The sequence below is a fragment of the Oryx dammah genome, unplaced genomic scaffold, assembly GCF_014754425.2.
Source record: "Oryx dammah isolate SB20612 unplaced genomic scaffold, SCBI_Odam_1.1 HiC_scaffold_7, whole genome shotgun sequence".
NCBI classification, from domain to species: Eukaryota; Metazoa; Chordata; class Mammalia; order Artiodactyla; family Bovidae; genus Oryx; species Oryx dammah.
The window spans coordinates 30128664-30153703 of NW_024070191.1; the positions used below are offsets into that span (position 1 = coordinate 30128664).

General features: G+C 39.6%; 1 non-coding gene across 1 annotated transcript; it reads left to right on the forward strand.

Moving 5' to 3' along the window:
• The first annotated feature begins 10538 nt into the window (after positions 1-10538).
• LOC120865905 lies at positions 10539-10645 on the forward strand. The gene has a single exon (XR_005721550.1). It is a non-coding gene; the product is annotated as a U6 spliceosomal RNA (small nuclear RNA).
• The last annotated feature ends 14395 nt before the right edge of the window (positions 10646-25040 follow it).

The window sequence follows — 25040 nt, forward strand, 5'->3', positions numbered from 1 at the left end:
CCAAATTCAGGCTTAAACTAGAGAAAGTGGGGCAAACCACTAGGCCAGCCAGGTACAACTTAAATCAAATCTCCGAAGAATATACGGTGGAGGTGACAAATAGATTCAAGGCATTAGATCTAGTAAACAGAGTGCCTGAAGAACTATGGACAGAGGTCTGTGGCACTGAACAGGAGGTAGCAAACAAAACCATCCCAAAGCAACAAGGCAAAGGGGTTGTCTGAGGAGGCTTTACAAATAGCTAAAGAAAGAAGAGAAGCTGAAGCTCCAATACTTTGGCTACCTGATGTGAACAGCTGACTCACTGGAAAAGACGCTGAGGCTGGGAAAGACTGAAGACAGAAGATGAGGGCAACAGAGGATGAGATGGTTGGATGGCATCACCAATGCGGTGAACATGAACTTGAGCAAACTCCGGGAGGGGCAGGGAAGCCTGGTGAGGGGCAGGGAAGCCTGGCATTCTGCAGTCCACGGGGTTGCGATGAGTAGGACATGACCAGGCAACTCAACAACAACAAAGATGAGTAGAAATTAACCTAGGCTAAGAAAGCAGAGGAAAAGCGTGTAAAAATGCTCAAAGGTGATCCAGAGAATAGCAGACTCAGGGAACAGAAAGGGTTAGGTGTGGTGGAGAGTAACGGGCAGGTGGAGGGGAGACCAGAGCTAGATTAAAGGCAAAGTGGGGAACTGCCCTGGTAGTCCAGCGGGTTACACTCCATGCCCCAGTGCAGGGGCCTGGGCTCGAATCCTGGTCAGAGAACTAGATCCCACATCCCGCAACTAAAGATCCTGTGTGCCGCAACTAAAGCCTGGCACAGCCAAATAAATAAGTAAATATTTAAAAAAATAATAAAGGCAGAGAGAAACCACTGAATTGGAGAATTACATGACTGGATCTGTATTTTAGAAAGTTTTGTTTTGTAGATAAGTTCATTTGTACCATATTTTTTAGGTTGCTTGCCTGGTGGGCTGCCGTCTATGGGGTCGCACAGAGTCGGACAGGACTGAAGTGACTTAGCAGCAGCAGTATAAGCAATATCATGTAATATTTATCTTTGTCTGACTCATTTCACTTAGTATGATAATCTCGAGGTCCATCCAGGTTGCCACAAATAGAAATAGACTCCCATACATAAAAGACAAACTTATGGTTACCAAAGGGGAAAGGCGGGGGGCAAGGATACATTGGACGTTTGGGACTGACATATACATACTAATATATTTAAAATATATAACAAAGAAGGGCCTACTGTATAGCACAGGGTACACTGCTCAATATTCTGTAACAATCTAAATGGGAAAAGAATTTGAAAAGATAGATACATGTAAAAATAAAAGTAAAAATAAAGTCAATTAGACCATTTTAAAAAAAGGAAGTTCCCTCTGGCTAGAAAAATGAAAGCACAAATAAATGAAAATAAAAGAGGACTTCCATGTAGAATGTGAAAGTTAAACTCCCTCACCTTGCATTTCTCCCCCTGTGTATATATTTCCTGAGATTTACCATTTGTCCCCAAGGTAAAGTGTATTGAGAATCTTGTCCTTTGGTCAATTTTTTTCTATGAGACTTTAATGGTCTTCTCAGGTTGTTTAGAATTAATGAGGCAAATGTCCTCAATCAAGAAGCAATTTAAGAACATGCTGCTAATTTCAATGAGTTCTGTAAATGAACTAATTTAATACCAGTTGACCTTTTTATTTAGGGAGAATGATTTGTGGCTGTATTTTCCTGATTTGTGCCTATAAGCCTTGGCAGTCTGAATGAGCATTTTGAGCCCAGGGGTAAACATTAATCATGGTACAAGGATGGTATATTTTCAAGTGGAGCATGGAACATTCACTTTAGTGAGTGGAGGCTTGTATTTTAAAAGGAAGGTCTTGACTGCTTTTATTAAAATAGAAAGCTTTAATAAAATAAGGAATACTATGTAACTGTCTCTGGATATCCTCAGGGGTTTGGTTCCAGGGCCCCTGTGGATACAAAAATCCATGGGATGCTCAAGTCTCTTATACAAAATAGCATAGTAGCCTATGCACATCCTGTCATATTTAAAATCATCTGTAGATTACTTATAATGCCTCATACAATGTAAATGCTATGTAAATAGTTACCAGCATGTGGCAAATTCAAGTTTTGCTTTTTGGAACTTTCTGGATTCATCCTCCTCTGCCTCCCCCCCCCCCACCACCAAGTATTTTTGATCCCAGGTTTGGTTGAATCCACTGTACTTCTTTGGTGATAATGAACAGGTAGACAAATGCTAAATCAGAATGAGATTTTAAACATATCCTAGAGATTTTGCTACCCTATCTTAAAAAAATTTTTTTAACCTTTTTAGAGCTGGGATGGTACCAATTTCTTTTTTAATTCATTAGCATAAATGAAAATCTCACTTCCTGAATAAGACTCATGCATACTGATTGATACTTTAAGGACCCTGTCATTCTTCTGTCTTTTACCACTTTGTCTAGCAAAGAGCCAATGGTTCTGTAGAATTTTCTCTAAGATTAAGCTATCAGTAGGAATGTATCTTTTACTGATGAGTTTTGTATGAAGGGCTTTGCCTTAAGCCAGCAAATCTGCAGATTTATAAGCAATGAGAATATTTGACAATACCATCATACCAATAAAAGGAGAAAATATTATTTCTGCCACTGAAGCAGTTCCCATTTAATGGGAAGTATTGTTATAAGTGTGGTTTAGTGCTGTCGAATTCAGGCTGAATCAGCAGCTTTCAAGCCCCTGATAGACTCAGTCTCTTGCGAGGGGAAGCACAATTAAACTGAAAAAATCAGGATGAGGTAGAATTTCTTTGAAAAGAGGTAAAAAGCACAAGCCATAACGGAAAGAGTTAATAAAATGACTACATTAACATTATGAACTCCTATTCATAACAGGATACCATCAAGAGAGCAAAAAACAAGACTCAGCAAAATAGCATATTGGCGAGGGGAACAAGATGGTGGAGGAGTAGGTGGACATGGAGTACATCTCTCTCAAAGTATACATCAGGAATACACCTTCAGACACAGAAGTGCATGCCGAACACCAGGGCAGGAGAGCAGACAGGAGTATCTGACCAGTGGAAAAGAATATATAAGACCCACGCAAAACTCGGTAGGACAAGGAACTAGAGGGAAAAAGAGGAGTGTTCGTAGGACTGGACCTGCTCTCAGCAGGTTGGGGAACTGAACCAAGGGTCCACTCCCCACATGAGGGCAATTGTCTGAGTCAGAGGAGAAACATTTAAGGCTGAGAGTAAAACAGCTGATCTGTGTCAGCCTAAAAGAATGAGCATCAGACGGTCCTTGCCATAGCCATACATAGCCTGGACAGACGGTCCTTGCCATAGCCATACATAGCCTGGACAGGGATGCAGTTCCCCTGGAAGGCGCAGCAGCTGGGAGCTGGAAATTAGGGATTGTGGAGCAATGCCAGGGAGAGGGCTGTTGCTGACTGTGGAGAGATGGATCGAGGGGATGTGAGGAAGGAGACTGTGATGAGAAATGCCTGTGGAGGAAAGCCAGGCAGCCATGGAAGCAAAGCAATACTGCTGAGTCACGCGTAGCGGTTGGAGCCATCACCATGGCCTCCCTCCCCTCACGCCAGCATCTGCAGCTGAACAATAGAGAGGCTGATCCATCAAAGGCCTGACGCACTGAACTACAGAGTACCCCACTCAGGGTGCCCCTGTAAGTGCCTGACTCACTGATCTACAGAGTAGACCCCAGGCAAGGGAGCCCTCTAAGTGCCTGAAAGGCAAAGCTACAGAGAAGGCCAAAGAGGCCTTCTGATCCACAGCTACAAGAGGCTCGAAAAAAGACTCAGATAGGGCCATAACTCCTGGGGCAGAGGCACTCCACGTCCCTGCACACTTTGCGCCACCGCAAGCCAAGCAGCCGCACCACACTCAACTGTCACTGGGGCAGAGCTGCCACAGGCAAAAAAATATCTTGCATCTATGCACGCAAGGTTACTTCAATTGTGTCCAACTCTTTCCGACCCTGTAGCCTGTGGCCTGCCAGGCTTCCCTGCCAGGGGGGTTCTCCAGGCAAGAATACTAGAGTGTACTGGCCAATACTGGTTGCCATACCCTTCTAGAGCACGATATTTCCTGCTGCCCTAGCTGCCAGCTCTCCTGAGTACCTGATACTGCCAGAGCCCCTGCAACCCAAGCAGCTGCACCACCTCCACACCTGGCCCTCACTGGGGCAGATCCAAGTCCTCCAGGGCAGCCTCAGGAGCAAACCCCGGTGGACGACCAACATGCAGAGGTGGAAATAAAACCACAATTGAAACCCAGGAGCAGTGTAGCTAAGGAAGACCCAAAACCTTTCCACCAGCTGTACAAGCTGCAGATTAAATCCACCCGATCAACTGGGCAGACTCTGTGTCTATAGAATATATAAAAGGACATTGAGAAGTCACAAAAGAAAACACACTAGTTCTGATAGCTGTGGACACTGGAGGCAAGAACACACAGGAGTAGGACCAGATTAGAATCTGAGCTGCCCCCACAACAGGTCCTGAGATCAGAACAGTGTTGGAGGGCATCCTAGGGAGGGGAGGTGGACTGTGACTCCCAGCGAGGGAAAGGACTTTGACAGCAGTGACTCAAGAAAAACATTTATTATGTTTTCACTTGCTCTGTAGATTCTTTTGGATTTCTTTTTTCTTTTTCTTTATCCCCTTTGTTGTAGTTGTCAGTTTTATTGGCACTATGAAATCTAATTAAGCTTTTGAAGCTTTTTTTTCCCTCAGTCACACTTTTTATTGTTGTTATAAACCTCTGCCTCTACATTGGGCTTTTGCAGTTCTTCGGAGTTTTCCTTTTTTTTTTTTCCCCTCTTTATTTATTTTAAACCTATTATTATGTTTTCTACATTTATTCCTTTGTTTGCTTTTCCTTCTATTCTTTTCTCCTTGCAGTTAATCTTTAATGTATATAATATACACATATATGTATATGTGTATATTCCATTTTTAAAATTATTTTTTACCTGATTTTGTAACTGCCATTTGTCTGGGGTTCAACTTTGGTTTCTTGTTTTTCAGTATCTGTTTTAATCTCACTTAATGCCATAACAAACCACTTGTGGAATCTTCGTTCCTGATCAGAGATCAAGACATGAGCCTTTGGAGTGGAGCACTGACTCCAAGACCCTGGACTACCAGAGAACTAACCTTAGGGAGTATCAGATAGTGAGAACTCACACAAAGGATACCACTCAAACACAGCACCCAGCATCACCCAAAATACAGTAGCACCCTGTGCAGGACACCTCATCTAAACAACAAACAAAACAAAAATACAAAACCAATCATCAGTAGACAGGATTACCACCTCACTCAGCCTTGCCCATCAGAGGAAAAACAAAGAACAAACAAACAAAAACTCAGCACAAATCTCACCCTATACTAAGCTTACACAAACCACTGGACCAACCTCAGGAGCCCAGAAACCAAAAGGAAGAAAGAATTCAACCTTGAAGCCTTGGAAAAGGAGACCTCAAACACAATAAGTCCAAAAAAAAAAAAAAAGGGAAAGAAAAGGTAGAGAAATGCTACACAAATGAAAGAACAAACTATAGATGCAGAAGACCAAATAAATGAAGAAGAAATAGGCAAACTATCTGAAAAAGAATTCAGAATAAGGATAGTAAATATGATCAGAAACCTTGAAAACAAAATGGAGAAAATACAAGAATCAATTAACAAAGCACTAGAAGAATTAAAGAATAAACATTCAGAGACAAACAAGACAATTACTGAAATTAAAAATACTCTGGAAGGAATCAATAGCAGAATATCTGAAGCAGAAGAACCAATCAGTGAGCTGGAAGATAAAATGGTGGAAATAACTTCTGAAGAACACAATAAAGTAAAAAGAATGAAAAGAACTGAGGATAGTCTCAGAGACCTCTGGAACAATATCAAATGCACAAACATTTGAGTTATACAGGTCCCTGAAGAAGAAGAGAAAAAGAAAGGGTATGAGAAACTTTTTGAAGAGATTATAGTTGGAAATTATCCCAGCATGGAAAAGGAAATAGTCAATCAAGTCCAAAAGGCACAAAGAGTCCCATACAGGATAAGCCTAAGGAGAAACATGCCAAGCCACATACTAATTGTCACGTGAGTATATGTTCCTCAGTTCTTTGTCTCATCACAACAAAGATTTGGAACGATGGACATTAAAGCCCTCGGCGCGTCACAGCTCTCGGGTCTTGGACAAACCGTGTTATAGCTCTTAGGCAAATCAGTGTTACAGCTCTATTTTATTTAGAAGATAGCAGGAGAATCCATCCTCAAAGCATGGGGGCATGCCAACCCAAAGATTTGAAGGGAAGAGAGTGGAGGAGCATGTGGGGGGGGGGGAGAGAGAGGGAGACAGAGAGAAAGAGCGCATGCGTGCAGGAGAGGAAGAGAGAAAGAGCGATTTGGCTCCTCCTTTTAGATGTTTCTGCCTCCACCTGGGCCTGCCCTATGCAAATTGGGCTTAGCCAGGAGTGCTGTTTGTTCTACCTGAAGTCTTCACTCTGGTCCTCGGACCTTCTTTTGTTCTAGTTTCACGGGCTTTTCCCTTCCTTGTCTGTTAGCCACCGCCATTTTGGATTCCTTTTCCCTATTCTACCTACCTAACACTAATCAAACTAACAAAGATTAAACACAAAGAAAGAATATTAAAGCAGAAAGGGAAAAGCAAAAAGTAACAAACAAGGGAAACCCCATACATTTAACAGCTGATCATTCAGCAGAAACTCTGCAGGCCAGAAGGGAATGGCAGGATATATTTCAAGTACTGAAAGGGAAAAGTCTGTAACCAAGATTACTATACCTGATGAGGATTTCATTCAAAACTGATGGATAAATTAAAACTTTTCAGACAAGCAAAAGTTAAGAGAATTCAGTACCACTAAGCCAGCTTTGCAACAAATGTTAAAGGGACTTATATAGCCTAGAAATACAAGAGAAGGAAAAAGATCTACAAAACCAACTCCAAACAATTAAGAAAATGGCAATAGGAACATACATATCAATAACTACTTTAAACGTAAATGGATTAAATGCTTCAACCAAAAGACACAGACTTCCTGAATGGATACAAATATAAGACCCATGTATATGCTGTCTACAAGAAACCCACATCAGACCTCAAGACACATACAGATTGAAAGTAAGAAGATGGAAAAATATATTCCATGCAAATAGGAAGCAAAAGAAAGCTGGAGTAGCAATCCTCATTCAGACAAAATAGACCTTAAAATAAAGAAGATTACAAGAGATAAGGAAGGACACTACACAATGATCAGGGGATCAATCCAAGAGGAAGACAAAACAATTGTAAATATCTATGCACCCATCATAGGCACACCTCAATACAGAAGACAAACACGAACAGACATAAAAGGAGAAATTGACAGTAACACAATAATAGTAGGAGACTTTTACACCCCACTCACACCAATGGACAGATCATCAAAACAGAAAATAAGTAAACACAAGTCTTAAATGATACATTAGATTAAATGGATATCATTGATATCTTCAAGACATTCCATTCAAATGCAGAAGAACACATCTTCTCAAGTGCACATGGAACATTCACCAGGATAGACTACATTGTGGGTCAAAAATGAAGACTCAGTAAATTTAAGAAAATTTAAATTGTAGGAAGCATCTTCTCCAACCACAGTACTATGAGACTAGATATCAATTACAAGGAAAAAAAAAACTGTAAGAAACACAAACAAATGAAATTTAAACAATACATTTCTAAATAACTGACAGGTTACTGAAGAAATCAAAAGGGGAATCAAAAAATTTCTGAAACAAATGACAATGAACACACAACTCAAAACCTATGGGATGCAGCAAAAGCAGTTCTAAGAGGGAAGTTTATAGCAACATAATCCTACCTCAAGAAACAAGAAAAACATCAAGGGGATAACCTAACTTTATACCTAAAACAACTGGTAAAAGAAGAGCAATGAAACCCCAAAATTAGTGGAAGGAAAGAAATCATAAAGATTCAAGCAGAAATAAATGAAAAAGAAATGGAAGAAACCACAGTAAAGATTAATAAAACTAAAAGCTGGTTCTTTGAGAAGATAAAATTGACAAGTCTTTGGCCAGAGTTATCAAGAAAAAAGGAGAGAAGAATGAAATCAACAAAATTATAAGTGAAAAAGGAGAGGTTACAACAGATAATGCAGAAATTCAAAGGGTTATAAGAAATTATTATGAACAACTATATTGCAATAAAATGGATAACCTGGAAGAAATGGACAGATTCTTATAAAAGATCAATCTTCCAAGACTGAACCAGGAAGAAATATAAATTATGAACAACCCAAATACAAGCACTGAAATCGAAGCTGTGATAAAAAATGTCCCAAAAAAACAAAAGCTCAGAAACAGATGGCATCACTGGAGCATTCTATCAAACATTAAGAGAAGAGCTAATGCCTGTCCTTCTAAAACTCTTTAAAAATTGCAGAGGAAGGAACAATGCCAAACTCATTCTGCGAGGCCACCATCACCCTGATACCAAAATCAGACTAAGATAACACACAAAAAAGAAAACTACACGCCAATATCAATGATGAACATAGATGCAAAAATCCTTAACCAAATTTTAGCAAACAGAATGCAGCAACACATCAAAAAGCTCATACACCATGATCAAGTTTGGTTTATTCCAGGGGTGCAAGGATTCTTCAGTATACTCAAATCAATCAATGTGATACACCATATCAACAAATTGAAGGATAAAAACCATATGATCATCTCAATAGATGCAGAAAAAGCCTTTAACAAAATTCAGCACCCATTTATGATTGCTGCTGCTGCTAAGTTGCTTCAGTCGTATCTGACTCTGTGAGACCCCATAGATGGCAGCCCACCAGGCTCCGCCATCCCTGGGATTCTCCAGGCAAGGACACTGGAGTGGGTTGCCATTTCCTTCTCCAATGCATGAAAGTGAAAAGCGAAAGTGAAGTTGCTCAGTCGTCCCAACTCTTAGCGACCCCATGGACTGCAGCCCACCAGGCTCTTCTGTCCATGGGATTTTCCAGGCAAGAGTACTGGAGTGACTTTGCCTTCTCCAAAAGATAGTATCAGAAAATTACAGAGCTAATAAGTGAATTTAGCAAAGTTACAGGATACAAAATTAAAACACAGAAATCACTTGCATTTCTATATACTAACAATGAAAAATCAGGAAGAGAAATTAAGGAATCAATCCCATTCACCACTGCAACAAAAGATTTAAATATCTAGGAATAAACTTACCTAAGGAGACAAAAGAACTGTACACAGAAAATTATAAGACACTAATGAAAGAAATCAAAGACAATATAAAGAGATGGAGAGATACTCCATGTTCCTGGGTAGGAAGAATCCATATTGTGAAAATGACTATACTACCAAATGCAATCTACAGATTCAATGCAATCCCTTTCAAATTACCAATGACATTTTTCACAGAGCTAGAACAAAAAATTTCACAATTCATATGGAAACACAAAAGACCCCGAATAGTCAAAGCAGTCTTGTGAAAGAAGTCTTGTGAAGAAAGCTGGAGGAATCAACCTTCCTGACTTCAGATTATACTACAAAGCTACAGTCATCAAGACAGTAAGGTATTTGCCCAAAAACAGAAATATAGATCAATGGAACAAGATAGAAAGTCCAGAAATAAACCAATGCACCTATGGGTAACTTATTTTTGACAAAGGAGGCAAGAATATACAATGGAGCAAAGAGAGCCTCTTCAGTAAATGGTGCTGGGAAAACTGGACAGCTACATGTAAAAGAATGAAATTAGAACACCATACACAAAGATAAATTCAAAATGGATTAAAGACCTAAATGTAAGACCAGAAACTATAAAACTCTTAGAGGAAAACAGGCAGAACACTCGATGACATAAAGTAAGATCCTCTATTACCCACCTCCTTAAGTAATGGAAATAAAAACAAAAGTAAATAAGTGGGACCTGATTAAACCTAAAAGCTTTTGCATAGCAAAGGAAACTATAAGCAAGGTGAAAAGACAGCCCTCAGAATGGGAGAAAATAATAGCAAATGAAACAACTGACAAAGGATTAACTTCCAAAATATACAAGCAGCTCATACAACTCAATACCAGAAAAACAAACAACCCAACCAAAAAGTGGGAAAAAGATCTAAACAGACATTTCTCCAAAGAAGACATACAGATGACTAACAAACACATGAAAAGATGCTCAACGTCACTCATTATTAGAGAAATGCAGATCAAAACTACAATGAGATATCACCTCACACCAGTCAGTCTGACCATCATCAAAAAGTCTACAAACAATAAGTGCTGGAGAGGGTGTGGAGAAAAGGGAATGCTCTTGCACTGTTGGTGGGAATGTAAATTGATACAGCCACTATGGAAGACAGTATGGAGAGTCCTTAAAAAAATAGGAATAAAACCATCATATGACATAGCAATCTCACTCATAGGCATATACCTTGAGGAAACCAAAATTTAAAAAGACTCATGCGTGCTCGCTTCAGCAGCACATATACTAAAATTGGAACAATACAGAGAAGATTAGCATGGCCCCTGCACAAGGATGACATGCAAATTCACGAAGCGTTCCATATTTTTTAAAAAATAAATAAAATAAAAAGACACATGCATCCCATTGTTCATTGCAGCACTATTTACAATAGCTGGATCATGGAAGCAACCGTAGATGTCCATCAACAGATGAATGGATAAAGAAGTTGTGGTACATATACACAATGGAATATTACTCAGCCATAAAAAGGAACAGCTTTGAGTCAGTTCTATCATGAGGTGGATGAACCCAGAACCTATTATACAGAGTTAAGCACGTCAGAAAGATAAACATCATAAGATAAAGAAAAACATCATATTCTAATGCATACATTCAGAATCTAGAAAAATGGTTCTGAAGAATTACTTACAGGGCAGCAATGGAGAAAGAGACATAGAGAATAGACTTATTGACATGGGGAGAGGGGAGGAGAGGGTGAGATGTATGGAGAGAGTAACAGGGAAACTTACATTGCCATATGTAAAATAGATAGCCAATGGGAATCTGGTATATGGCTCAGGAAACTCAAATAGGGGCTCTGTATCAACCTAGAGGGTTGGGATGGAGAGGGATAGGGGAGGGAAGTTCAAAAGGAAGGGGATATATGTATACCTATGGCTGCTTCCTGTTGAGGTTTGACAGAAAACAACAAAATTCTGTAAAGCAATTATCCTTCAACTAAAAAAAAAAAAAGAATTTTGACTACACCTGTAACTACCAAAGGGCTTGTGTCAAGAATAAAAACAGAACTTCTGCCACATTGTAGAAAAAATGGCCAAAAAGTTTGAGAAAGCATTTTGGGAAAGAGAAAAATCCAGTAGTCAGTAGTATTTGAGAAGGAGTTCATATCCCTGAGTCATCAAGGCAATGCAAATTAAACTATAGGATGTCATTATGCCCACCAGATTGGCACAAACTAACAAACTGAACAATACTATCTTGTTTGGCCCAAACCAAGAGAAACAGGAACTCATGCTGCTGGTAGGAGTACAACTGTTAACAACATTGAAAACCAACTTGGCATCACCTAGGAAAGCTGAAGATACATGTAGCCTGTGACTCAGGATTTCCACCCCAAAGTGAGAAAGTCATGCACATAGATTTGCTCATATGTTGCTTCAGTTACAAAATCTGGAAGAGAGCTGGGTTTTGTTTCATTTGGATGTGAGAGAGTCTGGAGCAAATGTAGGGTGGAGAATTAGGGAGGGAATAAAGGAACTTGTGCACAAAGAGATAGAAAGGGAAGAGAGTGAAGGAAAGAAGACAGGAAAGATGGAGAGAAGAAAGGAAGGAAGGATGATCACGAGGAGACAGGAGGGGCTGCATAGGAAGGGAGCTTGTCTGTGAGGCTCTTTGCAAAATGAACTCTCCTTGAAGAAATGGAAAAATGTTATTTTGATGCTCTGCAAACCAGATAATATTCTTTTATTTTTATGAGATACTACCTGGACTAAAGAAGTCATTTCTGAAATTAGATGCTGTGGTCTTTTTTTTTTCAATTGAAGCATAGTTGATTTACAGTGTTTCAGGTGTTCAGAAAAATGATTCATATATGTATATTTTTTTCAGATTCTTTTCCATTATAGGTTATTACAAGATATTGGATATAGTTCCCTGTGCTATACTGTAGGTCCTTGTTGTTTATCTATTTTATATATAGTAATGTGTATCTCAAATAGTCAATCTAATCACACGGATCACAGCCTGGTCTAACTCAATGAAACTAAGCCATGCCGTGTGGGGCCACCCAAGACGGGCGGGTCATGGTGGAGAGGTCTGACGGAATGTGGTCCACTGGAGAAGGGAAAGGTAAGCCACTTCAGTATTCTTGCCTTGAGAACCCCATGAACAGTATGAAAAGGAAAATGATAGGATACTGAAAGAGGAACTCCCCAGGTTGGTAGGTGCCCAATATGCTACTGGAGATCAGTGGAGAAATAACTCCAGAAAGAATGAAGGGATGGAGCCAAAGCAAAAACAACACCCAGTTGTGGATATGACTGGTGATAGAAGCAAGGTCCGATGCTATAAAGAGCAATATTGCATAGGAATCTGGAATGTCAGGTCCATGAATCAAGGCAGATTGGAAGTGGTCAAACAGGAGATGGCAAGAGTGAACATTGACATTCTAGGAATCAGCAAACTAAAATGGACAGGAATGGGTGAATTTAACTCAGATGACCACTATATCTACTACTGTGGGCAGGAATCCCTTAGAAGAAATGGAGTAGCCATCATGGTCAACAAAGATTCTGAAATGCAGTACTTGGATGCAATCTCAAAAACGACAGAATGATCTCTGTTCGTTTCCAAGGCAAACCATTCAATATCACAGTAATCCAAGTCTATGCCCCAACCAGTAACACTCAAGAAGCAGAAGTTGAACAGTTCTATGAAGATCTACAAGACCTTTTAGAACTAACACCCAAAAAAGATATCCTTTTCATTATAGGGGACTGGAATGCAAAAGTAGGAAGTCAAGAAACACTTTGGGTAACAGGGAAATTTGGCCTTGGAATGCGGAATGAAGCAGGCAAAGGATAATAGAGTTTTGCCAAGAAAATGCTCTGGTCATAGCAAACACCCTCTTCCAACAACACAAGAGAAGACTCTATACATGGACATCACCAGCTGGTCAACCCCCAAATCAGATTAATTATATTTTTTGTAGCCAAAGATGGAGAAGCTCTATACAGTCAGCAAAAACAAGACTGGGAGCTAACTGTGGCTCAGATCATGAACTCCTTATTACCAAATTCAGACTCAAATTGAAGAAAGTCGGGAAAACCACTAGACCGTTCAGGTATGACCTAAATCAAATCCCTTATGATTATACAGTGGAAGTGAAAAATAGATTTAAGGGACTAGATCTGATAGAGTGCCTGATGAACTATGGACAGAGGTTCATGACATTGTACAGGAAACAGGGATCAAGAACATCTCATAGGAAAGAAATGCGAAAAAGCAAAATGGCTGTCTGGAGAGGTCCTTACAAATAGCTGTGAAAAGAAGAGAAGCGAAAAGCAAAGGAGGAAAGGAAAGATATAAGCATCTGAATGCAGAGTTCCAAAGAATAGCAAGAAGACGTAAGAAAGCCTTCCTCAGCGATCAGTGCAAAGAAATAGAGGAAAACAACAGAATGGGAAACACTAGAGATCTCTTCAAGAAAATTAGAGATACCAAGGGAACATTTCATGCAAAGATGGGCTCGATAAAGGACAGAAATGGTATGGACCTAACAGAAGCAGAAGATATTAAGAAGAGGTGGCAAGAATACACAGAAGAACTGTACAAAAAAGAGATTCAGACCCAGATAATCACGATGGTGTGATCACTCACCTAGAGCCAGATATCCTGGAATGTGAAGTCAAGTGGGCCTTAGAAAGCATCACTACGAACAAAGCTAGTGGAGGCGATGGAATTCCAGTTGAGCTATTTCAAATCCTGAAAGATGATGCTGTGAAAGTGCTGCACTCAATATGCCAGCAAATTTGGAAAACTCAGCAGTGGCCACAGGACTGGAAAAGGTCAGTTTTCATTTCAATCCCAAAGAAAGGCAATGCCAAAGAATGCCCAAACTACCACACAATTGCACTCATCTCACACGCTAGTAAAGTAATGCTCAAAATTCTCCAAGCCAGGCTTCAGCAATACATCAACCATGAACTTCCAGATGTTCAAGCTGGTTTTAGAAAAGGCAGAGGAACCAGAGATCAAATTGCCAACATCTGCTGGATCATCAAAAAAGTAAGAGAGTTCCAGAAAAACATCTATTTCTTCTTTCTTGACTATGCCAAAGCCTTTGACTGTGTGGATCACAATAAAATGTGGAAAATTCTGAAAGAGATGGGAATACCAGACCACCTGACCTGCTTCTTGAGAAACCTATATGCAAGTCAGGAAGCAACAGTTAGAACTGGACATGGAACAACAGACTGGTTCCAAATAGGAAAGGGAGTAAGTCAATCGAGGCTGTATATTGTCACCCTGCTTATTTAACTTATATGCAGGGTACATCATAAACGCTAGGCTGGAGGAAGCACAAGGCGGAATCAGGATTGCCGGGAGAAATATCAATAACCTCAGATATGCAGATGGAACCACCCTTATGGCAGAAAGTGAAGAGGAACTAAAAAGCCTCTTAACGAAAGTGCAAGAGGAGAGTGAAAAAGGTGGCTTAAAGCTCAACATTCAGAAAACGAAGATCATGGCATCTGGTCCCATCACTTCATGGGAAATAGATGGGGAAACAGTGGAAACAGTGTCAGACTTTATTTTTCTGGGATCCAAAATCACTGCAGATGGTGACTGCAGCCTTGAAATTAAAAGACACTTACTCCTTGGAAGAAAAGTTATGACTAACCTAGTTAGCATACTGAAAAGCAGAGAGATTACTTTGCCGACTAAGGTCCATCTAGTCAAGGCTATGGTTTTTCCAGTGGTCATGTATGAATGTGAGAATTGAACTGTGAAGAAAGCTGAGCATGGAAGAATTGATGGTTTTGAACTGTGGTGTTGGAGAAGACTCTTGAGAGTCCCTTGGACTGCAAAGAGATCCAACCAGTCCATTCTAAAGGAGATCAATCCTGGGTGTTCATTGGAAGGAATGATGCTAAAGCTGAAACTCCAGTACTTTGGCCACCTAATGTGAAGAGTTGACTCATTGGAAAAGACTCTGATGCTGGGAGGGATTGAGGGCAGAAGAAGAAGGGGACGACAGAGGATGAGTTGGCTGTATGGCACCAGTGACTCAATGGCCATGAGTCTGAGTGAACTCTGGGAGTTGGTGATGGACAGGGAGGCCTGGTGTGCTGTGATTCATTGGGTCGCAAGGAGTTGGACATGACTGAGCTACTGAACTGAACTGAACTGAACTGAATGTGTATCTCTTAATTCAAATTCCCAGATTATCTCTCTCCCACCCTTCCCCCTTTGGTAACCATAAGGGTTTTTTGTTGTTTTTTTTTTTGTCTGTGAGTCTGTTTTGTGAATAAGATCATTTTTCAGGGGGCTTCCTAAATGGCACAGTGGTAAAGAATCCACTTGCCAATGCAGGAAATGAAAGAGACATGGGTTTGATCCCTGGGTCAGGAAGATCCCCTGCAGTGGAAATGACAACCCACTCCAGTATTTGTGCCTGGAAAATTCCATGCATGGAGGAGCCAGCAGGCTACAGTTCATAGGGTCAAAAAGAGTCAGACTTGACTGTGACACAGAGTACACACACTCACGCATCATTGTTTTAGATTCTACATATAATATGCTGTGACCTTATAAGCTAATGTTGCCCCAAATCTGGGAAAGAATAGATGGAACCCTCCTGCATCTTGGATTATAAGAAAAGAAAAGCCATTATTTATCTAACACCTAGGGTCTCTGCATGGTACAAAACCCTTGACAGGTAAAAATCTGATTTAATCACCATATTATATTATATAAATTCTCAACACAACTCCAAATTTAACTCTAAACCTAAACTTTGTAAACTATTATCCTTATTTTGCAAAAAGATACAGTTATGAAAGGCAAGTTGTCCAGGATTATAAAATTTGTAGGAGGTAGAGCTGGAATTCAAATTCAGGTTCATGGTTCCTAAATAAAACATCCAAGTGTACACCGACTTTCTGCCTTTGCGCTAGAGGCCAAGGCCTATGTTAAAGAGAAACTGAGCTGAAGCCCTTTAAAATCCAGCACTGCGTCCTCCCACCCCCACCCCCCCAAAATCAGGGAAATGTCTTTTTTTGTTTGTTTCTCACGAAAGTAATCTCTCTTAGGCTTTACCACCCCTCTCCTCTCTTCTGTTTTGTGATTTCAGGGGAAATGCACTCTTTTCTGCCATGGAGAATAAGGAAAATGAAGGAGAGCACCTTGTTTTGCCCTGTCTCCCTCTTCTATGGGTTTTCCTTTCATTCTACTACCTTCTCAGGTGGTTCTCCAGGTGGGGCAGAAACACAGGAGGAATGCATCATTGTCAAGGTGAGACCCTTACCTTCAGGCACTGAGGTTACTTACTCAAAGGTAAAGGCTTCCCAGGTGGCCCTAGTGGTAACGAACCCACCTGCCAGCGCACAAGATGTGAAACACGCTGGCTCAACCCTTGGATCAGGAAGAACCCCTGGAGGAGGCCATGGCAGCCCACTCCAGTATTCTTGCCTAGAGAATCCCATAGACAGAGGAGCCTGGTGGGCTACAGTCCACAGGGTCACAAGGAGTGGGACACTACATGAGCACACATGCGTGTACATCTATACCTCCTAAATATGTAGAAACATCTCTCTCCTGCATGTATAGAAAGATATACATCCTAGAGAGATATAACCGTATCATATATATATTTGTATATATGTATCTATATCTGTGTACTGTTAGAACCCTAGAATCTTCTTCACTTATACCCGTGACTTCTGGGTTGGCTTTTCCAATTTTATTAGTTTCTTCTTGGTCCTACATGCACTTTACACACTGTATAACCACAACAAACCCTATATTTGGCCACAGTTCTCTGACGCCAGGCTGGAACCCATAGCCCCTGGTGGGGGATGACTTCTGTCTCTGTCAGTTGATGAAATCCTATCCTCACCTGTGTCAAATATCCAGAAGGAAAAAAAAATTTTTTTCTTGCTTTAATGTAAAAAAAAACATCAAATTCATTGGATGCACTGAATTGGCTCTTTTACCCATATTCTCTCATCCGGAACTCATTCAAAATCCTGCGCTAGGTCTTAGCAAGGTAGAGATACAGGAAATACAATGTTTTCTGCACTCAGAAGGGGAGGCGACTAAGGCATTTTTGACAATAGGTTAAGCAGATGAACACAGGAAGGAAGATCTTTGCACACCAAAGGTCAACTTTGGGAAAGATGAAAAATTTACATACTGAGCACCACTTTAATTGCCTCCAAGTTTTTTTCTTTTCCTTCTGGCAATTCATCCATCTTTAAAGTAATACACATCACTCAAACTAAAAGCAGTAATGGTTGTCAATGACAGAAAGTTGGTAGCAACATCTTTTTTTTTAGCCGCAATGCGCAGTATGAAGTGAAAGTCAAAGTGTCAGTCACTCAGTCCTGTCTGACTCTTTGTGACCCCGTGGACTGTAGCCCACCCTGCTCCTCGGTCCATGAGTTTCTCCAGGCAAGAATACTGGAGAGGGTTGCCATTTCCTTCTCCAGCAGATCTTCCTGACCCTGGGATTGAACCTGGGTCTTCTGCATTTCAGGCAGGTTCTTTACCGTCTGAGTCACCAGGGAAGCCCACTGCACAGCATGCGGGATCTTAATTCCCTGAGCAGGGAATAAAATACGTGTTCCCTGCATTGGAAGCACAGAGTCTTAACCACTGGATGGCCGGAAAGTTCCTGTTCATTTGTGTTTTTTTTTTTGTTTTGTTTTGTTTTCTTGCAACATAATTTTAAGTACTTGATACAGCCATGGAAAGTGTACATACCAGTGAAATCTAATGCATGCCCTTTATCAAGAAGTGTGTACCACGTGGGTTATCTGAAGATGTGTTTTACTTCCTCAGTACCATGAATGGAAACTTTTCAAGATAATCCATCTGGCCCCTCTGTCTTAATAAGCTCCAATTTTTCTCCTATTCAGCAGGAGAAATATCTCAGTTCTTTGTGCTCACCTATCTTAAGCAAAGTGTCACAAGGGCATGTAGCCCAGAGTTCATAACATGTAAAGCAAAAGGCAAAGGAGAGCATAGACATATAAAAATGAAAAGTATAAAGCCTATTTTGTTCCAGGATCTTCAGGCTTGACGCCTGACTCTGAACTTTCTTTGAATGGTGATTTCAAAAAGAAGATGGAAAATATTGATGACTTTATTATTTTATTTTAACCCATATTTAAAGTTAAGATTTCCAAGGTTCAAGTGATTTTTATTCCCTCAAATTCTCTTTTTTTTTCCTTTTCCTGACTACTTCTAGCCCTGAACTTGATCTCTACATGTCTCATTGGTCTACATTAGCCAGATAGAAAGAGTAATATCCAGTTTTTTATTTCCAAAGGAAACTGTTATGACTATCGTGATGTAATAGAATTACATCAATAAACTAAAACACTGAACTCTATGAAAAAAACAAAACTTTACATGCAGTCTTTGCTTTCCTATAGATTTAAATGTGGATGATACGCTTATCTAGAAATGCTTACAACACACTTATATTTAGTATTTATTGCAGCATCCTGTCCTTTTTTGTTTTTTTTCTTAAACATGGGGAATAAACTAAGTGAACACTTGGCTGCGGAAGGCCACCTGGTGTCAATGGAGAGTAACTACGGGCTTATGTGGAAGTTCAGGAAATGTGCTTCCCACCTCACTGAACTTCTTGGTGTGTGTTTTGCAAAATGCTCTACATATCCAGACAACTCTGTTCAGTCTGTCTTTGCTTATCTCTGCAAACTGGAGGCAGCGATAGTACCCTGTTGGTGTTTTTTCCCCATTATATTATGGTAACATTTTTATAGGATTTAAATTGCTTTCAGAATGCTCACTATGGATATATCTGATGATTAGAGATTTTATCAGAAGTTCTGACTCAGAAGACTCTAGTAAGTTGTTCCATTCCCCCGCTCCCCACGCCCTTGTGTTCTTCCCTTCTGTTCCACCTTGTGCAACTCAGAAATGTCTTGACCTCTTCCAACTCCTTTTGCAAAAACGTAAGGCCTCGGTGCTTTAAAAGGAACCAAGTGTCTGCTTTTTCCAGTGATGAAACAAGTATCTTAATGCAGTACTTGTGGGAGATAAGTCACAGGCGCCAATATCATAGTTATTTTTTATATTTTAATATGGTCAATATGGTAGACATACAACAGAGAAAAGAAAGTCACCCTTCAACCTTGGTGAAAAGTTTTAAAAATAAAAATTTCAGAAATAGTAATGGTAGAAATTACCACATTCTGTTGTTTAAACTGGGGGCAAATGGATTCATTCGGTTGCTCTCACCATCTCAATTGTTTGCTTAGAAACCCAAAAGGACTCACTCTGGATAGATTTCCATACAGAAGTAACTCAGAATTTAAATGGACCTGAAATTAACCTTGTTCCCTTTGTCCATTTCCTTCTCTTGTGTGGTATAATGGATGATGTTGTCAATGGGTCATTCGGTTTTGGGAAATAACTTTTGTCACCCAAACTATTCTTTTCAGTGCTTTATGGTTCTTGATGATGAACAGTGAAAGGATCTTGGAGATGCCTAGTTAGAAGGCACTGGGTTTGAGGGCATCCCTCTTCTGTTCTTTGTCCTCCTGTGGAAGGTTCTAGAAACTTGAGTGGGTCCGTTTTCTGTGAATACTCTAAGATACTTTAAACTTTCAGTACACTTTTTAGGGACAGACAACATTCATGAGAATTAAGGGCCTGACCTCTCCCTTTTGGGGTGATCTCATATTTTTTAATGCCTCAGATGAATCAGAAGAGAAAATGGGAAGTGAGAAAATGATAAAAAAAAATATTTTTTTTTTAAAAATTGTGTCTACTCTCTAATGGTTGATGCTGCTAGAAATGAAGCATTTTGCTTTGAAAATGGATGGGATGCTTTCTGCCTTGCTGGAATGTCAGGAAGTGTAATTCATTAGTGGTTTGAAAAGTGCTTTGAGCTAATGGAATAAAAGGCACTGAAGAAATTCAGACTAATATTATTAAAAATGAAAAATTGCAACAGAGAAACAGATTTCCCCCAGAACATAGACATCAATATTGCATCTACTATTACCCAGACAACCAGTTTGAGAAGGGAAAAACTCCACTCATCTGGACATTTCATCCACACGTCTTGACCAATTTGACTGATATTATTTTCCTACTGAATTGCATAAATTCAGCTATTCTCTGAGAGCCTAGATTCTAGCTCCTATTTAGGGAGCAAAAATACAATAGTATTCTTAGGTATTTCAATTGAGTATTAAAATCTACACATATTATTTGGTATATGGCCTCATTTACACTACTTGTTTTTGTTTTCCTTCAGTGATTCTACCTTAACATTTAAGGTCCCATATATTCCCCGCATCTTTCCCCATACCACTCTGGAAAATCATATTTCAAATCAATGCCTATCCTCATCTTTAGAGACTGTTGCTTTTGTTATACTGCCACAGTAATTAAGATGGGACATTCTGAAGTAAATCTAACGGATGCCAAGCATTTGTGCAGGTTTCTGAGAATATGAGGCATTTTATTGCTTTGTTCACATTTAGTTTTCCCATAGTAATGTTGGACTGGGAATTAATGAACACAATTAGGGCTCTCTTTTGATATGGCAAACCTTTGAAACTCTTCATTATTGTGTTAACAGAACCTTGCTAATTTTCTCCTAAATGAATGCATTCCTGTTGCGATGTAGATTATATTTTATAATGCAATTCATTAGGTTTTCACTTTTCTCCCTTTGTTTGTTGATTTCAGGTTCTTTGTTCATGGTATCATTCAGGTAAGCAATAATCCAGAAAAAGTTTCAATACTCTTTTTTTAGGGAAGTAGTATAATTTATCTTAATGATAATTGTTTACCACTGCATCTTTCTTTAAATGTATCATTCAAATGCAAAGACCAAACAAATTAATAGGTATTTTTAAATGCACCTTCTTAGGTCCTTTTGAAGTAGTAAAGATGGTCCTAAGGCTTTCCTTCCTTTGAAACTTCATGTCCTCTGTCAAGACTTTGAACACAACTCATATCTTGTCATTACTTTGTAATGCAATGGAAACTGCCGGCAGCAACCAGAGAAAGTGAACATTAGGGAACCGAGACATATATTATGTTGATCCTTCTAGCCTAATTACTAAATAACTCTACATGGGGAACGGAAGGGAGCATAGGTTAAGTGTTTGCCTTTCAATAAATTTTAAACTTAGTGAACTACTCCAAGCTTTAATGCAAAAGAAGAGTTGGCTCATGCTAATTCACAAATATGTATGTTAACAGTATTATTTTATTATATTTCTCGGCTGCAGAGAGAGGGGACCTCTTTCTCATTAATAGCACTGAAAATCAGAATTGGAGTGAACTCAGAAAATGAATGACGGCTTATCTTTTCCTTTCTAAGGTGATGCATGAAATTTAACCCTTGAAAGAGATATTTCCTTTGCTCTCATCTCACTCTACTTTTTTTTTTTTTTTCCACATAGCTCAGGAGGCTTGTGTGATCTTAGTTCCCCAGCTAGGGATCAAACCTGTGTCCTCTGCATCAGAAGTGTGGAGTCTTAACCATTGGAACACCAGGGAAGTCCCTTCACTCTTGAATTTTTAAAAAATTCTGTTATTTACTCATTGGTCATTTTCATTCCTTCCTTATTTCTTCTCTCACTTTGTCTTCCTTCCTCTCTCCCTCCCATCTTTTCTTCTTGGGTGAGGAAAAATAAAATACAACCAAATTTTATGCCAGATGAGAACCACATAAATGCAGAAGGTCAAAACTACGAAATTCAGACCTTGACAATGCTTTGCAAGGCTTTCAAACAGCTCAGTTTTGTGTGTGTATATGTGAGTGTCCATCCATTTTAAACAGCTTTAATGTCTCAGGATCTCTTTTGCCTAATCAAATTGGAGTTCGGTCTAATAGAAAAGTCCGCAGAGGATTAAGTTTAATGCACTATAATAGGTAACTGAGATTTTGTTAGTGCACATTTTATAAATGTGACTCTTAGTAAGGACCCAGAAAATTAGGTTTACAAGCATCCTGGAATGTTTCTGATGGCCTTTTTGCATCCTTCCTTTTATGTGGTGATCTCCAAAGAGACCATATGAATGTTGGAAATACCAAGTGAAGAGTCAGAGAAAGGAGGAAGTGAGAGAGACCTTGAAGCCTGGTGTTTGGAAATCATTGTTTCAAGAGGCTGGTGGTGAGATTAAATTGAATTGATTTACACAACAATTGGATACAGAGTACCAAGTAAAATGTCAAATGCAAAGTAAGAATTACAAAATCTGTAAGCGCAATAATTATGCAAAAGAGTAGTAATGGTTTTCACAGCAAGGGGCTAAGTGGGTCTGACTTTAGCTTATTTACCTCTGTGGCAGAACAGAAATTAAGGACCAGGAAGGAAGCCTGTCTCCTCATATTGTATTTGAGGACCCAAGAAACCTGCTACTGCCAGTGAGGAAAGAAGCCAAGAGGCTTATGGAAATACAGACAATGACGACCCCAGTGTGCTTAGAGTGTTACACTTTTCAGAGTACTTTCACTTCCATATTTTTAATTAATGTTCCCAATTATTGTGAAATGCAGGTGATGCTGGCATCCCATTTTAAGAGATGAGAATACTTACATCTAGCAAAATCACTGAAACAAGGGCAATTTTCATGCATTTCACTAACACAACTGGGTAACTAACTATCTTACTCAACCTGCATTCACTTACTGCTCATAAATTTGAAGTTTATGCCTCAGGCAATGGTAACCACTGTTGATTTCAGAGTAGAGAAATAAGATCAGAATTGTGTTTAGGGAAATATCCACAGTGGGTATAAAACAGAGGAGGTGGGGTGGTCCCCAGGAAGGATGGGAGATTGAACTAGTGGGAAATTGGATGAAGAGAAAAGAATGGTTTTGACGGTAAATGAGAAATTTCAAAAGTGCTGGAGAAGAACCTGCTTGGGACATGGAAGGGCTTGGCCCTGGAAACTGTAGGGTGAACTCCCTCAACGGTGGCAGAAATAAGTTGGTTGGTTTTACAGGCATCTTCATTTTTCAAACTCATTTTTCATAAGTTTGGAGAGTAATTACATGAGTAATTGCCATGATGGAATCTGAACTCTTTTCCTCCAGAAACAAATCATCCTGGCGATGGAATAACTACTTTACTAAAGTCTATTTTTTACTAATTTGAAGTCTGTGATCACTTGAAGAGGGTCTGCTCGTTAGAAATTTCTGTACCATCTGTAGAAAATAATTACCCCTTAGGCAAATTACTAATAAAGACAGGCCAGCATTCTCTACAAAAAGTATCTAAAGGAAATTAATTGTTTTCACATATTCTGAAGCCACTAGAACATCAGTCACTGGCATATTATTAATTTAAAAAATACAGAATTTTCATTAATATTACAACTACAGTATTTCACAGCTTCCCACTAGAAATAGTTTAATTATATGTTATTTTTGCCTTCAGTTGCTGAGTTGTGTACGACTCTGTGACCCCATGGATTGCAGCTTGCCAGGCTCCTCTGTCTTTCACTATCTCCTGGAGTTGGCTCAAATTCATGTCCACTGAGTTGGTGATGCCATCTAATCATCTCACCATCTGCCACCCCTTCTCCTTTTGCCTTCAATCTTTTCCAGCATCAGGGTCTTTTTCAATGAGTCAGCTCTTTGCATCAGGTGGGCAAAGTACTTGAGTGTCAGCTTCAGCAACAGTCCTTTCAATGAATATTCAAGGTTGATTTCCTTTAGGACTGGTTTGATCTTGCAGTCCAAGGGATTCTCAAGAGTCTTCTCCAGCACCGTAACTGGAAAGCATCAATTCCTTGGCATTCAGCCTTCTTTATGGTCCAAAAAATAATCTATTAATTATATAACACATTATGTATATGTGCTTGAAAAATGTGAACATTTCTGTATTCTGGATATTTCACTTCTGCCTAATTATTCTAAATTAATGTTAAGAATGTTTAGAGTTTACTGACTTCAGTTTACTGTATATTGTCACCCTGCTTATTTAACTTACATGTAGAGTACATCATGAGAAATGCTGGGCTGGAAGAAGTACAAACTGGATTCAAGATTGCCAGGAGACATATCAATAATCTTAGATATGCAGATTACACCACCCTTATGGAAGAAAGTGAAGAAGAAATAAAGAGCCTCTTGATGAAAGTGAAAGAGGAGAGTGAAAAAGTTGGCTTAAAGCTCAACATTCAGAAAACGAAGATCATGGCATCTGGTCCTGTCACTTCATGGCAAATAGATGGGGAAACAGTGGCAGACCTTATTTTTCTGTGCTCCAAAATCACTGCAGATGGTGATTGCAGCCATGAAATTAAAGACATTTATTCCTTGGAAGGAAAGTTATGACCAACCTAGACAGCATATTAAAGCAGAGACATTACTTTTCCAACAAAGGTCCATCTAGTTGAGGCTATGGTTTTTCCAGTGGTCATGTATGTATGTGAGAGTTGGACTATAAAGAAAGCTGAATGCCAAAGAATTGATGCTTTTGAACTGTGGTGTTGGAGAAGATTCTTGAGAGTCCCTTGGACTGCAAGGAGATCCAACCAGTCCATCCTAAAGGAGATCAGTCCTGGGTATTCATTGGAAGGACTGATGTTGAAGCTGAAACTCCAGTACTTTGGCCACCTGAGGCGGAGATTTGACTCATTTGAAAAGACCCTGATGCTGGGAAAGATTAAGGGCAGGAGGAGAAGGGGAAGACAGAGGATGAGATGGTTGCATGGCATCACTGACTCGATGGGACATGCGTGTGGGTGGACTCTGGG